This window comes from Lontra canadensis, unplaced genomic scaffold (assembly GCF_010015895.1).
Source record: "Lontra canadensis isolate GAN:19392208 unplaced genomic scaffold, GSC_riverotter_1.0 scaffold146, whole genome shotgun sequence".
Taxonomy (NCBI): domain Eukaryota; kingdom Metazoa; phylum Chordata; class Mammalia; order Carnivora; family Mustelidae; genus Lontra; species Lontra canadensis.
Genome location: NW_022631140.1, coordinates 2,260,815 through 2,274,003, shown reverse-complemented (window position 1 = coordinate 2,274,003; position 13,189 = coordinate 2,260,815). Strand labels below are relative to the sequence as shown.

The window sequence follows — 13,189 nt, the reverse complement described above, 5'->3', positions numbered from 1 at the left end:
ATGACTCATCTCAGGGGCTGTCATTTCAAGCTGTCAAGGATAGAGTTTACTTAAAAGATGCCACTTAAAAAAACAAACCACAATTAGTTACCACTCACACCTGCTAGGATGGCTTTAACAAAAGAGACAACAACAAGTGTTGGCAAGAATGCAGAGAAACTGGAAACTTCCATGCATTGCTGATGGGAATACATAATGGTGCAGCCACTGGGCAAAACAGCTGGGAAACTGCTTAAAAGTTAAACATGGAGTCACAGTGTGACCCAGCAATTCCACTCCTAGGCATGTACCCAAAAGAAATGAAAACGTAAGTCCACACAAAATGTGTTCATGAAAGTTCACAGAAGCATTATTTTTAACAGTCAAAAAGTAGAAACAACCCAAATATTCATTAATGGGTGAATGGATAAACAAAACACGGTATATTCATGCAATGGAGTACTTTTCAACCATAAAAAGGAATAAAGTATAATGATGAACCTTGAAAACAGATGCTAAGCGAAAGAAGCCAGATGCAAAAAACCACGTGTTGCAGGATTCCATTTATACAAAAGGCAAATCTAGAAAAACAGAAAGACACCCACTGCTGGGAGGCTGGGGGGAAATGAGGAGTGACTGCCATTAGGGAATGGGGTTTCTTTGGGGGGATAATAAAAATGTTCTAAAATTGATTGTGGCTATAGTTGCACAATTCTGTGACTATATTAAAAACCAGTGAATCATACACTTTGGGTGAATTCTATGATATGGAAGTTATATCTCAGTGAAGCTTTTTCTTTTTCCTTCTTCTTCTTCTTTTTTTTTTTTTTTTTTAAAGTAGGCTCCATGCCTAACATGGGGTTTGAACTCATGATGCTGAGATCAAGAGTTAAATCCTCTATTGACTGAGCCAGTCAGGCGCCCCAATAAAGGTGTTTTTACTATTCTACCCACAATAAAACTCGTGAACAGGCAAAGTCTGTTAGAGGTGTTAGAAGTCAAAAGAATGGTTCCCTTGGGGAAGAGGGGGAAGGTAGAAATCGGGAGAGGGCGGCCATCAAAGGAGCTTCTGGAGTGCCAGTGACGTTCTACTTTGTGATCTGATTGACACATTATCACTTTAGGATAATTCACCAAGCTATACACTAACGATGTATGCATTTTTCTGTATGTATGCCATATTTCGCTAAAAAGTTAAAAAAAATTAGTGGGGCCTAGGTAGCTCAGTCAGTTGAGCGTCTGACTTCAGCTCAGGTGACGATCTCAGGATCCTGGGATCAAGTCCTGCATTGGGCACCCTGCTCAGTGGAGAGTCTGCTTGTCCCTCTGCCCCCACTCATTCTCTCTCCGTCTCTTAAATTAATGAAAATATTTTATTTATTTTTTAAAAGATTTTATTTATTTGAGAGAGAGAGAGAGAAGCATGAGCAGAGGGTAGGGGCACAAAGGGAGAAGGAGGCTCCCCACTGAGCAGGGAGCCCAATACAGGACTCGATCCCAGGACCCTGAGATCCTGACGAACCAAAGGCAGATGCTTAACAGACTGAGCCACCCAACAGCCCCATAAATAAAATCATTTTTAAAAAGTTTTAAAACTTAGTTGACTTCAAAAAGGAAGAACACTGATGTTTCTTAATTTAGCCAGACTCTGAGGCCATAACTCTAAATTTAGTCTTATTTAGAGCTGACTGTATTTATCTGGTTACTTAACTAGAAGCAGATTGAAAATGGCAAAAGACAGGAATGAGGAATCAGGAGGTATAGGCTCTCTGGAAAAAAAGCAAAACGGGATAAAGCAAGAGAAAAATAAGGAAGGACCGTGAAGAACAAATTATTATCTAGGAAATAACTTACATGAAAGACTTATTCCCTCAAAAGGGCAGATGAATGGTTAATACCGTGTTACTCAAAAATATCATAAACTGACAACACAAGAGCACAGAATGAATCATCCTGAAAAGTACTCTTCGGGGGACAGAGGCCTCAGCGGAGCCACCTAGCTCTGTAACACTGGAAATTTAAATACCACCCCTTCAAAAAAAGTCTACAATTCAAGGGGTCAAAACCTGGAGCACACATGCATCAAAGGTGAGCTACAGAACAATTAGAGTTGCAAGGCCAGATACGGAGAAAATTCTGCAGCAGAACACGTTTCTCTTCAGCACTTGACTACCGTGGCCTTCTGTAGGACCCTCCATGTCTTCTTCCTACCAAGGTCCCTTTCCTGGGTCCCAGGCTTACTCTTACAGGCTGGGCTAGTGGATGTGTGAGACAGCTGGTTGGTTTTCCAGCTAAAATGTTCCCATCACTAAGGGAACCAATGGCTGTCAAACACTGATCTGTAAAGCTGGTCTCAAGTGGCAATGAAAAGGAAAATAAAGAAACTGAGGCTCAGCGACCAGCTCACTAAATTCAAAACTCATGGGTTCAGATTTTCAAAAGGGAAGAAGCAGACATGCACCCCAGGTCCCTTCCCCCTCCCCCTGGCACGATCCTCTGATGCTGACAGCCTGAGACAGAAGCGGGTATCACCAGGAAGCAGGTGTGGGCAGTTACAACAGCCGACTCAGCTGCCGGGCATCACCACAGAGCCTCAAAGGGTAATGACCAACAGGTCTCCAACCCAACCTACCCTTCCTCCCGCTGGACAGATGATAACAAGCTACCAGTGCTCCTCTCTCCACCTACCTGCAGGGAAATGAGGCTACTTTCTATCACTAGTACCTATTTCCCATGAGCTACTGCTTTTATTTAAAGGCGTTTGACTTCTCTTTAGCATTTCTAGTTTATTCTAACTCTCATGGAATACAGGCCCTAAAATGAGAGAGATTTACCAAGTTGTCACTGAACTATTAAAAAGGAACTCTTATTTTAGGGTAAGATTAAAGAATGTTCTAAGTTAATGTATCTTTATAATTACTGGGAGCACCTCTGGTCAGGAAAAGTTCTTTATTCTTCTCCAGCTATAGAGAGCTCTACACCTTAAATAAAAGGTTGAATCTCCTTCCTTAGAGTTTAAATACAAGCCTTGCTCTGCCTCCCTTATTGCTCAAAGTAAAGCAGATACAGAAGTTAGGTCACTGTCCATTCATTCACTCATAAACATGTATACAAAGAAGAAAACCAGTTATCATGGGAAATTTAGAGATTCACAGGATTAAAAGTCTGTAGAAATGTCTTGGTTTCTTCATCTGTAAGACAGAAATAATAATTCATGTATTTACTTTACACTGTTATAAGAAATAAATAAAATAATCCACTATGTAGGGCATGTGGTAAGCACTCATATGTCAGCTATAGGAAAAAGCAAGATGGAGAAAATTCATACAATGCACCACCATTTATCTAAATAAGAGAAAATACGAATACATACACAATACACACACATATATACACACACACATAAAGCAAGAGAAAACTAATTTGCTTGTATTAAAACAATGAAAGAATAAATCATACAATCTAGAGAGAAAGGAGGTGTCAGGATCAAAGACAAACTAGACTTCCTTGAATAGATCTTACATTGTACATTTGACTTCTACCATGTATTTTATTTTTTACATAATTGTGAAACAAAATTAAATTTTAAAAAGCAATCACTCCACTGCTCAGCAGGGAGCCTGCTTCCTCCTCTCTCTCTGCCTGCCTCTCTGTCTACTTGTGATCTCTCTCTGTCAAATAAATAAATAAAATCTTTAATAAAAAAAAAAAAAAAAAAGGGCGCCTGGGTGGCTCAGTGGGTTAAAAAGCAATCACTCCAGGTGCCTCAATGGCTCAGTCATTAAGCACCTGCCTTCAGCTCAGGTCATGATCTCAGGGTCCTGGGATCAAGCCCCACATCGGGCTCCCTACTCAACGGGAAGCCTGCTTCCTCCTCTCCCACTCCCCCTGCTTGTGTTCCCTCTCTCGCTGTCTCTCTCTCCTAAAGTAAATAAAATCTTTTTGAAAAATTATTCTGGAAACCAAAAATTAAGGGGAAAAAACCCTCAAGCATTTATGGTACCTTTCTTCTCCAAATTTACTTTAGGGTAACCAAATAACTCATGAGGGCAAGAGCCTCTACAGAAGTGCTCTAACTAATAAGATGTTAAAGTTATAACACCATTTTCGATCCTTAATGAACTAATGGATCACGGAATAATCATCAGTGTCTACTAACAAAGTAAGACACACAACCAGACATTAATAGGCTTCCTGATTCAAGTTTACAACACTACCAAAAATAGAATGGGGAATAAAAAAACAAAAACAAAAACACCTCAACCCTGAATCTCATTAAGCCTCCAAATCTATCATTTTACAGGAAATATGGGAACAGAACATTTTTTTTAAACTTTATGTATTTATTTGACAGGGATCAAGAGAGAGCCCAAGTAGGCAGAGCGGCAGGGAGAGGGAGAAGCCAGCTTCCTGCTGAGAGCGTGACCTGAGCCAAAGGCAGCAGCTTAACTGACTGAGCCACCCAGGCACCCTGGGAACATAACATTTAATTGAAACTACAGGAATACAACAGGCAAAATCAGACTCTGGAAAGCACTAGAGCAATGCTCTTCAAAATGTGATCCACGGACCGGTACCCGTCTGTGAAGTGTTTGTCTCCAGTCCATGACCAGGTAAATACAGAAACTGAGAGCAGGCATTTAGAAACATTTAGAGCAAATTGACAGTAGTTTTATGTCTACTGAGTCTAAATTTTAACGGGGCTGGTTTTATGTATGCTTTTTACTTCATTTTTCTGGAAAAGCTTATTAAATGCCAAACTTAGAAATTCACACTGTGTACTGTATATAAAAGAAAAAGTAAAAGCAATTTTTAAGAAGAGAAATAATGTAATCACTGGTAAACTTTAAGATGAACGTGGCAGCTCTCTGTCTGCCTGTGCTCGCTTGCTCTCTCTCCATCTCTGACAAATAAATAAAATCTTTAAAAAAAATTAAAAAAAAAAAGATGAACGTGGCAGCAATAAAAACTGCTCATTGGAAGAGACAGAGTTTAGAAATGGGGAAGGGTACTTAAAGGCCACAGACATTAAAATGACTGCCTTCATTTTCACCACCTGCTATTTACTGAATAGTTACTAAGTTTCTATATTAAACCTTCATTTATATCTTTTTACTTAATCCTCCTAAAAATCATGTAAGGCTCTCCTACTTACTAGACTGAACTCAATATCCTAATTTCAAAAATGGAATAATAATGCCTCTTTCAGAGGCACTGTAGTGAAAATTTAATGAAAAAAATTAAATGAATGTACAGTTGACCCTTAAACAATGTGAAAGTTAGGGGCACTGACCTCCATGCAGTCGAAAATCTATGTGGAACTTTGGACTCCCCCAAAACTTAACAACCAATAGTGACAGCCACAAGTGATCACTTATTGCAAAATACAATTTATTGGACAGACGAACTGCTCACCCAGACAGGATTTGCGTCACTTGGCATTATAAGTGGATGTTCACATCACTTGAGCTTGCCGCACGAGCAACAGAAGGTGGCCATGAAAATCCCACAGTAGCACAGTATGAACTACGGTGAATTTTATAGTTATGATTTAATACTGCATCTCCATACTTGTTTACATTTGACTATAAATCATGCCATGTACAGTCTGTGTGAGCTTAAGTTTTGATAAATTTTAATTTTTATAATAGGTTTATACATATTTTATGGTAGTAAATATTAACACAGACTAGTATCTACATATATTTCATGCATTCATGACCTACCTAACTTCCACTTAAGTTTTTTTTTTATTTCTAGGCACACAGTTCATTCATAAGTCTCTCTTAACTGCCACAAACCTCCCAAAAATTTCATATATATATTTTTAAATTTCACATATAAGTGGACATGCACAGTTCAAACCAGTGCTGTTCAAGAATCAAAGGGACTTTGTAAATGAACTGGTTCCACACAAATAAATGGTATTTTATTATGATTATTGTTTCTTAAATCTCCTGAGAATCAGACAGCTCTGCCTTGCTTTTAAAGATTAGAATACTGGGATGCCTGGGTGGCTCAGCTGGTTAAGCATCTACCTCATCCCAGAGTCCTGGGATCACACCCCGCATCAGGCTCCTTGCTCAGCGAGAACTTGCTTCTCCCTCTGCCTGCCACTCACCGTGCTTGTGCTCTCTGACAAATAAAATCTTTTTTCAAAAAATAAATAAATAAAGATTAGAATATCAAGGGCACCTGGCTGGCTCAGTTAGAAAAGCACGTGACTCTTGATCTCACGGTTGTTGAGTTTGAGACCCATGTTGGGTATAAAGTTACTAACAAACAGACAGACTTAGGAAGGAAGGAAAGAAGGAAGAAAGAGAGGAAGGAAGGAGGGAAGGAAGGTAAGAATACAAAGAATTAAAAGAATTTACTGAGCTGGTGATGCGATTACAAAGGTTCCTTACAGTAGAAGCAACAAAGGCATTTCCGGACCCGTCCCATGAAATGTTCTAACACGTGAACTGTTTGTTTGTGGACACACTGTTTGCTACCATCCAGGCTCAGCAACCGGAGGGAAGAAGCAACAGATGTTCAGTGACTGGCCAATTCCTCTAGGAACTGCCGCAGGCCATGGCATCAAACAATGATTTCCAAATGGAAAAAGATCACAGTCAGATGAAAGACAAGATATCTCGATGTGCTCAACTGCAAAAATGTTGTTTGTTAAACATAAAAGGTCATTTGAGGAACAGCCAACAAACGATTAATTAGCAGAGCAAACAAGAATATTTTTGAGGGGAAAAGCTGCAGAGGACAGAACTTTAAATCACTCAGCTTTCAATGATTTCTTTTCCACTATTATATATAAAAGGTTTTTTTGTGGAAACCATGAGGTCATTGTTTTGCAGAGTCTTTACTATAGGAAACAGCTGTGCAGAACTACACTAACAGTGAACAGTGCCCTATTTAGTAGCCCCTCACTGTGACAAGTGTATAGAAGGGGAGAGGAAAAATCCATCAAACCACACTCTAATAACAAAACAAAAGAGGCAGAGTCAAACTAAAAACCTTAGGCCACACAAAGGGAGACAAAATAAGAACTAATTCAGGATAAGCATCTGTAAGTCAGGCCACGCACCTCTATTATTACATCTATATCTGGACTTAAGAGAATTATCAGAGCAGCTGCTTTCGACACAGGTCACCAAAAATCCAAATGATTCACTTTGCACAGTATCTGATATACGACAACACTCAACAAATACAACTTAAAAAAAAAGGGTAGGGAGAGGAGTACTACCAACATCTAGTGGGTAGAGGGCAGGGACGACCCTAAACATGCTGATATATCAGGACAATCCCCAGCAAAACAAACAAAACTGACCCTATGAAAGGAAACAATTTTAAGTTTAAAAAATGATGAACAAAGGCAGTCTTGTAGGAGGAAGCACATGTCCGGGGCAGGCACTAGCATGCACCACGGATGGGCCGGAGAATCTTGTCCTCTACAGCTCTTGGCTGGGCAATCTGGCAACGTGTAGCCACATTTTAAACGCACCTTCCCTTTGACTCAGAAGTGCCACTTCTAAGACTCAGTCTTTAGAAAAGGAGACTTGATTCATGTTGAAGGATTGGCTGTCATCATTAAAAACTTTATACAACCTAAACACCCTTCACTGGACTTCTATACAACTGTTAAAAAGAATGAGGTGGGCTTAGATATATAAACAAAAAACCAAAGCAAGTCATGTTACCCATGGGGAACGGGGATAGGGGAAAACAAGTTACAGAACTACAGGCGGAGCATGTGATGTAAAAGATGTATACACATGTTTTATGTGCATTTAAGTGGTCTGAAAGGATTATTTTTAAGACAGACTTCCAAAAGTGCCTAAATCTGAGAAGCAATGGCATATACATAAAGCTAGCTACAACCAACCTTCTTTTCAGAGATTCAGTACCACAATCTTAGAGGAAAAAAAACACGACACATTTCAACACCCCCCCCACTTCTTTATGTTTTATGTTGAGAACTGTCATTTCAGAGGTTGCAAAGATAAGGCAACCATGCCTCAGCAACGCGGGGGTGACAAAGAGTGAAGTTAGAACTCTGGTTCTGGGCACCTGGGTGGCTCAGCTGGTTAGGTGTCTGCCTTCGACTGGGGTCATGGTCCCAGGGTCCTGGGATCAATCAAGTACCACGTCACGCTCCCTGCCTCTCCCTCTGCTCCCACCCTGGCTTGTGCTCATGCGTGCTCGCTCGCTCTCAAAAATAAGAAATAACAGTAATTAAAAAAAGAATTCTGGTTCTGTTCCCTCAGTTTCTAGCCAGCAGTGGTGCTCAGGTGAAGAAACCTTGGTTTCTTCATCCAGAAAAGGGTGAGCCACTCACATCTCCCCCACATCTCCTTCTAAGTCTAAAATGTGATGACTCTGTTACCTCCTTTCTCTTTCAAAGACGTCACAAAAGTGACACCATTTGATGGACAAGGGAACTGACCAACCAGGAAGAGACCTAATTTCTATTCTATACCCGGGCACAAAGCTAAATGTGACCTACACATTTTTTTTTTCTACTTTTCAAATGAATTCAGGGGGTCCCCTGAAGTCTGAGTACTCCCTGGGAACCACTGGTACATACCAATATCCTAAACATCTTCTCACCAACCAAGAAAACCTAGACCACAGGTCTGCAGCATAAAATCAGAGCCCTCAACATGAGTTTATGAAAAATTTTAGGTGTGAAAGCGGAGCCAGTATAACCCTGACTGTTAGCTTGTCTGCCACTACTCATTTATACATTCCTTCCCTTTGGAACCTGAGAACTCTCACTAATAAAGAAGCACCACTGAGCACCACAGGTCAAGGGGGGAAATATGGAAGAGAAATTTCTATTCATCAATTATTTTTTGTTTTACTGCAAATTTGGAAGGACTATCCACAGTTCTTTTATCTGTAGATCACTCTGTTCTAGTTGTTCTTTGGGAGCACAGTTTGAAAACTGCTGCTCTAAAACGTATCTTTGTGACTTGAGACAACCATCCATCTTTTCACTGACTGCGAAAGGGCACTGAGCACTAGAAATCAGCATCTACACGAACGTGGAAGCGTGAATGCTAGTATCCTACTAGTGAAGACAATAAGCTCATTTCCTCTAAAAACAGCATATTGCTTATTTGGATTTCAGAATGATTTGTTTTCTCTCATTGTTTTTACTAAGACAGTGATCCAAGGACCTGCCAGTGAAGTCCAAATTTTATCTTAGTGCTGCTGCAAACACCAAACACACAGATGAGAAAAAGTAACAAGGTAACCTTCTAAAGTCTGGGCTAGTAAGAAAAACACCCTAAGGGGGCTCAAAACATTCCTCCAACAGAGTGTTTCTCAATCTTCGCCTTACTGACATTTTGGGCTAGATAACCCCTCACTGAGGGGAGCAGAGCCCATAGCACGCCCAACCCAGTTGTGGCAACCAAGTATGTCTCCAGACAGGCCAAATGTACCCAGGAATAAAGGGGTTGGGGAACAAGGCAAAACAGCCCTGGTTGAAAACCCTGCTCAAAGAGGAGAAAAATACCTGCTTAAAAAGAGAAGTGACAGCCAGAGAAATTTCTTAAAGAAATTTCTTACAGCAAGGTTGGGCCAGTCAATCCATTTCATTCTGGGAAATTAAAGTCCTACCTTAACAACCATCTTGCTCATCCAAAACCAAAAATCCGTTTACCTGGCAAGCTCCTAAATTTCACAAAAATCAATGTGGTTAGAAACCAAGGAAGAATTCCAATAGAAAAACTTACAAAGAAAATCATTAGTAACTTTAAGACAGTTAAAAGCACACTCAAAGACATACTAAGTGCTTTTCGAAACCTCAAGGCAAACTTTCAAGAGGGCAAATTGGTTTTATCTTCTCTGCCAACTCCAATGAACTGGTAGCGGCTCACTGAAGCCCAGAACTGAGCAGGATTCTAAGGCTGAACGTGAGCTCAGGAAAAGAGCATCCACATCGAACACCAACATCTGTCACAAACAGGCAAGGGGCCGGGGTAACAGGTATGCCTCGCGTCCCCCCATAGGTGTTGAACTCAGCTTACTTTATGCTCAAAATAACGCCCATCAAATCTGGCTGTAATAAAATATTTTGGGGAGAAAAAAGTAATCCTCCACAGTGTCACCAGATTTACCTAATCCAGGGGCAAAAAGGTTAAAAAGGAAGAAGTCTGATCTATCACTCTCCTGCTTAAGAATCAGCCCTGGGTTCTCAGCTTCTACAGGATGATGTCCAAACCAACACAGCCTACAAAGCCATTCACACTCCACTTACAACACTCTTCTTCCAAATTTTCTGCACCCCCATCGTTCTGCATGGCATAACCAGCCACCAAATGTCTCACTGTTCCCCCCAAATCACAGGCCCTTTCATGCCACCTCCACCCCTTCTCTGCCCGGCTAATTTCTATTCATCCTGCAGATCACTGCGCTGTGACCCTTTACTTGTGCCCTGGACCAACAGTGATCCCTAGACGGGCAGCATCAGCACCACCTGGGAACTGACAGAAATGCAGAATCTCAGACCCGACCCCAGCTCCGCCAACCCCAGAACAGCTTGGTAACAAGATGCCCACGTGAAAATGGGCACATGAAACTGTAAGAAGCGATGTCCTGGGGAACATACCAGGTCTCACTGGACTCGGATCTTCACAGGCAGGTACAGTGTCCCCCCAAAATCGAAGTGCCTCACACTCTGGCAGGCCGCCTCTGAGGCAAATCCCTCCTTTAGGAAGGGAAACACAAACATCCACCTTCCAGCCTCCATGGCAGCCAGAGGTGGCCAGTGGACATGGTGGTAAGTCACCGAGATGTCAGCAGAAGCCTGCTGAGGGGGCGCTTCTGGAAGAACTTTTATTTTCCCAGTGACTTCCTGCCTTGACAAACATTAAGGCTAAAAAGCCAAAGATGTAATAGGGACAAAATAGCAAAGGACAACAGAGCGGAAACGCAGAAATGGTCTGAGTCCCTGTTAGGCCCTTTAAGCCACTGTACCACACTAGAACATGAACCTCCAGACATACTGTGTAAGCCAATTCAACATCTTTATTGCTTAAGACATCATCATTAGGGCTTCCTCTTTCTCGTGCTGAATGCATTCCTAACTGATGGAGTAAACTGTCAATAAACGGGAAGTGAGTTAATGAATGCAATGTGAAAGCTACTACAGGTTCAGAAGATTATATGTTTTAAAAATAGGAACTCGAAGAATCTGTTGAACTTTGCCAAAGCATGCTTATAAATCAGCCTCTGCACTTCTAGAATTATTGACCCATTTCTGTTCACAGCTTTTTAATGGATTTAAAAAAAAAAAAAAACTCTTAAAATGCAATGGAAATGTTCACATACAAAAATGCTGTAGAGATTGATTTTTACATTTTGGAAAGAGTAGAAAAACAAACTTAAAACACTGGTCTCTGACCTTGAAAAGTTTGCAACTGCTGTGGCTACTGATGGGCAGGCAACTATAAGCAGAAAAAAAAAAGAGAAGGAAAAAGACTTACAGTAGCTGGTTGGTTGCCACTCTCTCCTACTTTCTTATTTTGAGATCTCTGACATGGAACTCATTTTTTTTTTTTCCAGTCCCTATCCCTGTCCAGTACTTTCACTCAAATTTCCAAGACCAAACAGCAATCACTTTTTCTTTTTGAGAAAAAGAGAACATTAATAAATATAAGTAAAATGTCTTAAAAGGGGACAGGTAGGGGCGCCTGGGTGGCTCAGTGGGTTAAGCCTCTGCCTTTGGCTCAGGTCATGATCTCAGGGTCCTGGGATCGAGCCCCGCATCAGGCTCTCTGCTCACTGGGAAGCCTGCCTCCCCCTCTCTCTCTGCCTGCCTCTCTGCCTGCTTGGGATCTCTGTCTACCAAATAAATAAATTAACTCTTAAAAAGGGGGGGGGTACTATTCCTCAACAAGGTGGGTCCTCAACCAAGTGCTGAATCCTCAGATTATCATTTTGTATTTTACTAAAATCATTTAACTTAAATAAATTTTAAAAGATACTTCACAGGATCAATGGAAAACCAGTACCATTTGCCACAAACAGAATACAAGCATAAAAACAAACACGATGAAAACACAACCTTATTAAATCCTAGCTACTGATACCTGCCAAGGCCTCCAAACTTAGTTTGTTCGGTTAAAAAAAAGAAAACAGAAAGGTAGGGGAGTGAGTAGGAGGTCTTAAAGTCAGGCTACCACCAAGCTAAGACCTTTTCGTGGCCATAATCAGGACGAGTAGAATGGAAAAGGAATTAACTTGCTCACCATGTGATTTCATTCTATTTAACACCATATTCATGTCCCATCTCAAAATATCCCTCATACGATTTCAAATCATCTTCTCCTCTTTTTTTCCCAGGATAAGAGCCCATTTCCCTAGCGCAGCCTAAATGGCTCTACACAAACTGGCTCAGCCCACCAAGAAGCTCTCATCTAGCTCTAAGGGCACCAGCAGACAGCAAACACCGACCCAAGGGCTGTTACCTAGCCCACTGCCTGTTTCTGTATGGCCTGTGAGCTAAGAACGGTTTGTAGAGCTAAATTTTTGCTTTTCTTTTTTAAAGATTTTATTTATTTGCTAGAGATAGAGAAAGGGAGAGAGGGAAAACAAGCAGGGGAAGCGTGACAGGGAGAAGCAGGCTTTCTGCCAAGCAGGGAGCCCAATGCGGGGCTTAATCCCAGGACCCTGGGATCACGACCTGAGCCGAAGGCAGGGGTAATGACTGAGCGACCCAGGCACTCCAAATATTTGTAATCAATTTGATGACAGGGAACACTAATTTTGAACTCCAATTAAGCTAAATGTCATTCCTTCCAAAAAAGAATCCCATTTCTCTCATTAGACCTGTATTTCAAAGTACTGTTAGTCATATTTTTATTTTAGTCAATGAGAAATTTGTGGAAATTTGTTTTCTCTTGTTATATAAGTACCTACATAACAGCCTTGATTTTGCATCTTGACCATTTACTATATGCCCTTTACAGAAAGTTTGCAGATCCCAGAGCTACACTGTTAAAGCGCACCAGGCTCTCGTGCTTTCACGCTTTCCTTACACCTGGGAAGCAATTCCCCCTGATTCCTCAAGGCTGGTTCTCCCTGGTTACTCAAGCCTCAGTTCAAATGTCACCACTGCCAAGAGGTCACCCTAACCCTGCCCCCCTCCCCATTTAAAGTAGCCTGCCCACACATCAATCCCATCACTAGATTTTACTTTCTT

At 41.1% G+C, this 13,189-nt stretch overlaps 1 protein-coding gene across 1 annotated transcript in view; it reads right to left on the bottom strand.

Moving 5' to 3' along the window:
- USP31 (ubiquitin specific peptidase 31) overlaps window positions 1-13,189 on the bottom strand; it is a 60,948-nt gene that overhangs the window by 46,215 nt on the left and 1,544 nt on the right. The window lies entirely within an intron of this gene.